The sequence below is a fragment of the Rattus norvegicus genome, chromosome 14 (genome assembly GCF_021556685.1).
Source record: "Rattus norvegicus strain SHRSP/BbbUtx chromosome 14, alternate assembly SHRSP_T2T, whole genome shotgun sequence".
NCBI lineage: Eukaryota > Metazoa > Chordata > Mammalia > Rodentia > Muridae > Rattus > Rattus norvegicus.
In genome coordinates, this window is record NC_141547.1 from 50,821,152 (window position 1) to 50,829,038 (window position 7,887).

Consider the following 7,887-nt stretch of genomic DNA (forward strand, 5'->3'; position numbering starts at 1 on the left):
AATGAACTGCTGGATGACCTTTGCTTCAGTCTCTTCTCCAAACATTGTCTCTGTATTTCCTCCCGTGAATATTTTTGTTCCCCCTTCTAAAGCCTGAAGCATCTGCTCTTTTTTTTTTGTACTTCTTCTTGAGCATCATGTGGTCTGTGGATTGTATCTTGGATAATCTGAGCTTTTGGGATAATATCCACTTACTGGTGAGTGCATACTATGTATTTTGTGTGTGTGTGATTGGGCTACCTCTCCAGGCTAATATTTTCTAATTCTATCCATTTGTCTATGAATTTCATTAAGTCACTGTTTTTAATAGCTGAATAGTACTCCATTGTATAAATTTAACATATTTTCTGTAACCAATCCACTTTTGAGGGACATTTGGGTTATTTCCAATTTCTGGCTATTATAAATAGGGCTGCTATGAACACAGTAGAGCATGTGTCCTTGGTATATGTTGGAGCAGCTTCAGGGGATATGCCCAGGAGTGTTATAACTGGGCCCTCAGTAGTACTATGTCCAATTCTTCATAAAGTTAGGGGGAAGCTGGACCCTCAGAAGTGCAGACAGTCCTGAGAACACACAGGAGACAATTACTTTCTGCCCATATTCCTGACCCAAGAGAAAACAGGCTGGTACTCACACACCTATGGTCACTTGATCTTTGACAAAGGAGCTAAAATCATCCATTGGAAAATGGAAGCATTTTCAACATATGGTCCTGTTTCAACCATTGTCAACTTGTAGATGAAAAAAATTGATCCATTCCTATAGCTCTGTAGAAAGCTTCAGTTCAAGTGGAACAAGGAACTCCACATAAAACCAGATAAACTCCAACTAATAGAAGAAAAATCAGAGAAGAACCTCATGCACATGGGCACTGGGGAAAGTTTCCTTAACAGAACAATTTCTTATGCAATATGATCAAGAATTGATAAATGGGACTTCATAAAATTGCAAAGCTTCTGTAAGGCAAAAGACACTGAAATTAGGACAAAACAGCAACTAACAGATTGGGAAAAGGTTTTTATTAATCCTATGCCTTAATAGAGGACTAATATCCAAAACATACAAGGAACTCAAGAAATTAGACTCCAGGAAATCAAATAACCCTCTTAAAATTGGGGTATGCAATGGCGAGACGGTCATCTCCAGTAGTGATGATGACTCCATCGTGCTATATGACTGCCAGGAGGGCAAACCAAAGAGAACCCTGTACAGTAAGAAATATGGTGTGGACCTCATCAGATACACCCATGCAGCAAACACAGTCGTTTACAGCTCTAACTAAATAGACGATACTATTCGTTACTTGTTCTTGCATGACAATAAATACATCAGATACTTTCCTGGACACAGCAAGAGGGTGGTGGCCTTGTACATATCACCTGTGGATGACACTTTCATTTCTGGGTCTCTTGATAAGACCATTCAACTCTGGGATCTCCGGTCTCCTAACTGCCAGGGTCTCATGCATCTACAGGGCAAACCCGTCTGTTCCTTTGATCCAGAAGGGTTAATTTTTGCTGTAGGTATCGACTCAGAAATGGTCAAACTTTATGACCTTTGTTCTTTTGATAAGGGTCCATTTGCTACCTTTAAGATGCAATATGATCGGACTTGTGAGTGGACAGGACTTAAGTTCAGCAACGTTGGCAAACTGATACTCATCTCCACCAATGGCAGCTTCATCCGCCTCATTGACGCATTTAAGGGTGTGGTGATGCACACATTTGGGGGTTATGCTAATAGGAAAGCTGTTACACTCAAAGCTTCGTTTACTCCAGATTCACAGTTTATTATGATTGGTTCAGAAGATGGCAAATTCCATGTGTGGAATGGGGAGAGTGGTATAAAAGTAGCTGTACTGGATGGGAAGCACTCTGGCCCCATCACCTGTTTGCAGTTCAACCCCAAGTTTATGACCTTTGCCAGCGCCTGTTCCAACATGGCCTTCTGGTTACCCACCATTGATGACTGATCCTGATGCTGCTGGGCTATTTGTACAGTGAGGGCGGCCAACAGGAAAAAGTCTGAGGTGACTGAGATGACGGTGTTTGATTGATCATTTGACTGGGCCTGGAGAACATCTTCCCACTTGGCCTTCCCAGGGATGTGCTGTCCATCTTCTCTAAAGGATTACTTTGCTGAGTGCCTTCAGGAGGACCCTTGGTGCTGCAGCTTCAGCTGGCACCCAGCCTTCCAGCTCTCACTGCGCCAGGCTCTTCAGAGTGTGACTAGACTTAAGATCAGGACACAGTGGGACGCCTGAACCCCTTCAGTTGTGAATGTACCTGCTGCTGATGAGCCAGTGAAGTCACCACTTCCTGCACATCCTTCTCACCCTAGAAATGCATGGGAAGCCGTGGTTCTGGTTTTGAGATGTTAGGGTAGCTCAGCACCCCTTGCCCTCACTCTGCATGTCTTGTTACAGGGTCTCCCTGTGTAATTAATTGTGGCATTATTCCACAACCATCATGTTTCTTAGGTGCCAAACATTTACAAAAATAAGTCTTCATATACCTTGGGGTCAAAGAAAGGACAAGTACAGAAGATTGTGTCTGTCAGGAGGCTAGTCAGTATTCCTGCACAGGTGGGTGGGGCAGACCTTGGGCTTAGATGCTGGGTGACAAAGGCCCAAGAGTCTGACAGGGAGGGAGGGGTAGCAGGTAAATTCTGAGAGCTGAAAAGGTTTAGCAGCCTGGTGCACTTCCCCCATCAAGACAATCCCACAGTCTCTCTTGTGCGGGATCCTACCGAGCTTGGCTTGTACAAAAGGAAGGTAGTAGTTTATTTTTGTACCTGAGTCACATCACGTTTTCCTGTGGGCCAGTATTGTGGAATGAGTCTGAGTTGTTTACACTGATGCCTTCCTTCCCTGCCCACCACAAATCGTGTACATAGTCAGCAGATGAAACCCCTCTTCTCCAGCTCCTACCCGAGAGCTGGCTCTAGGCCTGTGTTATATGTTCTATTTAGCCTTTTTATATATGACCCTTGATCTGTCTGTATTTGAACACTGTGGGTGTCCACTTACCTTTGTGCAGACATGCACAATGCGTATGTGTATATGCCTGTCTCATCTAGCTTATCAAGAATTCGGCAGGAGAGGGAAGCCTGCAGCCGAGAATGACTTTGTGGATACTGTGTGCCACAGTTGTTAGTCTTCTCCATTAACCTTAGGGATATAACGTGAAGTAGAGCTTCTAGTGTTTGCTGTTTCATGGCAGCTAAGTGGGGGCCTTGGGTGACTCCTTTGTGTTCTCTAAGCCACACCACGGGGCCCTCTCTACAGTGTTATAATCTTTTGCCTGATTATGCTCTGTCTGCACCTGTATATGTGTGGCAGTCACTTTTGCATGGCTTCTGTGCCTGGCTTGTGGCATTTAGCGACAGGGTGCTGGAACTACAGTGTTTTTAGTTTGTCAGAACTTAATTGGCCAACAATAAGTCACTGTCACCTGCTGTATCTACACTGTTGCCCTTTTTCTTGCTTTTTCCTGAGAGACTTTTAGCTAGACCCAGACTAGATGAGTTGCAGTTGACCTTTCCTTCCCAGCATGTCAGCCTTAGAGTAGGACAAACGGCCGTCAAATACTGATGCAGCAATATCCCTGCACATCCAGAAATCAAGACCCAGCAGGCTGTGATTTGCCCAAGAGTACCCAGCTGTAGCGGGTGGCAGGCAGACCATCACTGCTTCTGTGCAGCAGCAGACAGCTTTCCAGTCACCAACGCTACTTTTTAAGCAATTACTTTTTGACTTGTTATTCCAACTGAAATAAATTGGACTGATACTGAAGTCTGTAAGCACTGCTGAACACTCCTGCTATAAATGTCTGCCTTCCTGGAGCAGACCACTGTAGGAACCAGGCGACCGGAGCTGTTACTGCCTACCTTCAGGGTTTAAAAGCCCATGTCCGAAAGACCCATTGAAGGCAAATGTCTAACTGTAGGTGAATATGGCTGCATGGCCTGAAAGTAGAGTGGCTTGCCTGACCGCAGGAAGTCGTCTGAGTGTCCAGAGTTGAGGCATCATGTTTTTGGAAGGCATAATTCCTGGCCACAGCCTCTGCTGGGCCCTGTGTCCACAGACCTGAGTTCTGAATTGGTAGGAAAAGGTGCAACTGGAATTTACATGGTCACAGGGTAATAAGAAAGAGGGAAAGAAGAGATGGCAGTTTGGGGGTATGTTCCTGGGACGTATTCACTGTCCTCTGAAAGATCAGCCAGAGCCGCTGCACTATATGTGACAGCTGACACTGCACTGTTCAACCACCAGCCACTGGGGTATTTTTTAATAAATTATTCTGTGTTATAATTGACAATTACTGCTTATGAAGGAAAATTGGGAGATCTTTAAGAACCAGTTTGCTACCGAATGGTACCACTGTTAATCTTGGTGTTAAATGTTCCTTTAGATATCTCTGTGCATAAACTTTGGTGTTTACATAGTCGTTATTCTACTGTACATACAATTTTGTCCTTTTTGTACTTAACATATAAACTTTTTTTGCCATGTTAAAAAGAAAAAAGATAAAATTGGGGTATGGAGCTAAACAAAAAATTTTCAGCTGAGGAATAATGAATGGCAGATCAACACCTAAAGGAATGTTCAGCATCCTTAGGTATCAGGGAAATGCAAATCAAAACAGCCCTGAGATTCTACCTCACACAAGTTAGAATGTCTGAGATAAAAAACTCCGGTGACAGCAGATGCTGGGGAGGGTATGAAAAAAGAGGAGGAGTCGTCCATTTTTGGTGGGTTCCTGCACTTGCCTCTTGCCATCAGGTTGTCTCTGGTGTTAGCTTGTCTTGCTGATTCTGACAGTGGCTTGTCTTCTCTGTATGCCTGTGTCAATATGCCTGTAGACCTGTTTTCTTTCAGTCAAATCTGGGAACAGAGTGCTGCTCTTTTGTTTGTGTGTCCTGAAGCCTGCAGTTGGATTGTTTGGTGGAGAAGAGTTGGTCTTATCTCTGCTCTATGGTGTGTAGGTGCACCTTACTACTGGGTTTCAGTTCTTGGTGCTGGCAGAAACCCTAAAGGTCCTGCCCCTAATTGCACCTAGATCCCTGTGCCCAGAGGGCACAAATGGTACCAGACTGTTTCCTCAGGAATGTGAGCAGAAAGTAATTGTCACCTGTGGGTTCTCAGGACTGTCTGCACTTCTGAGTGTCCAGCTCCACCCCCCACCTACACCTCCACCCTCCACTCCCAATCCTACCGCCAAATAGTTTTTGATGTTTGGCTGTCATAGCCAGTGTTCTTTCCTATGTGAGTCTCTCCTTTTGATTTTATTGTGAGATAATTAATATCTTGACATTCTTTGGAGTAGACACCATTCTTATTCTGGCGATTTCTTTTTAGAATCCTCTGTAGGCCTGGATTGATAGATAGATATTGTTTAATTTTTGATTTATTGTGGAATATCTCAGTTTCTCCATCTATATTAAGAGTTTTGTTGTGTATAGTGGCCTGGTCTCTTATTTGTGTTCTCTTAGTGTTTGCATGACCTGTGTCCAGGCTTTTCTGCCTTTATGGTCTCTGTTGTGAAATCTGGTAAAATTCTAATAGGTCTGTTTTTACATACCCCTTGGGTTTACCCACTTACTACTTCTAATATTCTTTCTTTGCTCAGTGCATTAGTTTTTTGATTATTATGCTATGATTTGATGTTCTTTTATGGTCTAATCTATTTGGTATTCTATAGGCATTTTGTATATTTATGACCATCTCTTTTTAGTCTGGGGAAGTTTTCTTCTATTATTTTGTTGAAGACATTTTTGGGTCCTTTGACCTGGGAATCTTCACTCTCTTGTCTTCCTATCTTCCTAGATTTGGCCTTTTCATTGTGTCCTAGATTTCCTTTGGGTTAGAAGTTTTTGTTTTATGTTTTTTTTGAGGTATCTTAACATACTATCTCTTCTATTTCTTGTATTCTCTTGTTGATGCTTGAATCTATGTTTCCTGACTTTGTTCCTAGATGTTCAGTTTCCAGGGTTGCTTTCATTTGTGCTTCCTTATTGTTTCTACTTCCATTTTTTAGGTTTCCACCACGTTGTTCAATTCCTTCACCTGAATGATTATGTTTTCCTGTATTTCTTTAAGAGATTTATTTGTTTGCTCTTTAAGAGCTTCTGCCTATTTGTCTGTGTTTTTCAAAATTTCTTTCAGTGAGTTGTTTATATCCTCCTAAAGAATTCCATTATCTTCATGTGATAGGATTTTAGGTCAGTACCCTAATTTTCATGTCTGTCCATGTAACCGAGGCTTGCTGGGGTGGGAGACTTTGGTTCGGATGATGCCAAAGTATATTGGATCCTACTGCTTATGATCTTGTGCATGGCTCTTGCTATCTGGATATCTCTGGTTTTGGTGTGGTTTTCTGACCATGCCTCCTGTTTCCATGGGTTGCTGCAAGTCTCCTTGGATGACTGTGACCCTGGCAGACCTTCTGGGAGGTCTTCAGACTGTGGGATCTTCAGAGGGGCAAACAAGCAGCAAATCTGTTGCCCTGGATGCACAGGATTTCCTGGAGGGTTTCAGGCTATGGGTGGTTCTTTCTCCTGTGTGCAGCATATCTCTGGGGAGGTATTTCAACTGTTTGGTCTTCAGAGGAGTAGTCAGGGTAATGATTTGCCCCATAGGAAGGTGTGGGTCAGGACTGCAATTAATTTTATTTTTAATTTTTATTATATATATTTCTTTACCTACAATTCAAATGTTATTCCCCTTCATGGTTTCCTGTCCATAAGCCCCCATTCCCTCTGTTCCCTCACCTCCATAAGTGTATTCCCCCTATACATCCCTCTTTCTGCCCCCCATATTTCCTTGCACTGAGGTCCAACTTTGGCAGGACCAAAACTTCCTCTTCCACTGGTGCCGCAACAAGGCTATTGTCTGCTACATATGCATTTGGAGCCCTGGGTCAGTCCATGTCTATTTTTTGATAGTGGTTTAGTCCCTGGAAACTCTAGTTGGTTGTCATTATTCTTTTTAGGGGTTGCAAGTTCCTCATGTCCTTCAATCATTCCTCTAATTCTCACTAAGGAGGCCCTATTCTCAGTTCAGTGGTTTACTGCTAGCTTTGACTTCTGTATTGGATATGCTCTGGTTGTGTCTCTCAGGAGAGATACACATCAGTCCCCTTTCAGCATGTGTTTTTTAGCTACATCAATATTATCTAGATTTGGTGGCTGTGTGTGTGTGTGTGTGTGTGTGTGTGTGTGTGTGTGTGTGTGTGTGTGTGTGTGTGTGTATATATATATATATATATATATATATATATATATATATATATATATATATATGGAGAAACATGGGGCAGTCTCTGAATGGCCAATTCTTGAGACACTTCTCTAAACTTTGCTTCCATATCCCTTCCTATGAATATTTTTTCCCACTTTAAGAAGGAGTTGGAGCATCCAAATTTTGGTCATCCTTCTTCTTGAGTTTCCTGTTGTCTGTGGATTGCATCTTGGATAATTCAAGGTTTTTGGCTAATATCCTCTTATTGATGAGTGCATACCAACTGTTTTTGTGTGATTGAATTACCTCACACAGGATGATACTTTCTATTCCTTGCAATTGCATATGAATTTCATGAAGTCATTGTTCTTGATAGCTGAGTAGTACTCCATTGGGTAGATGTACCATATATTTGGAATCAATTTCTCTGTTGAAAGGTACGTGGATCCTTTCCAGCTTCCGGATATTATAAGTAAGGCTGCTATGAACATAGTGGAGCATGTTCCTCTTTTGCATGTTGGAGCATCTTTTGGGTATGTGCCCATGAGAGATATAGCTGGGTCCTCAAGTAATGGAATGTCCAATTTTCTGAGTAACATCAAGACTGATTTCCAGGGTGGTTGTACCATTTTGCAATCCCACCA

At 42.6% G+C, this 7,887-nt stretch overlaps 1 pseudogene; it reads left to right on the forward strand.

Annotated features, from left to right (window-relative positions):
- Positions 1-1,189: 1,189 nt before the first annotated feature.
- On the forward strand, positions 1,190-2,220 carry Wdr82-ps1 (WD repeat domain 82, pseudogene 1; annotated as a pseudogene).
- Positions 2,221-7,887: the final 5,667 nt, after the last annotated feature.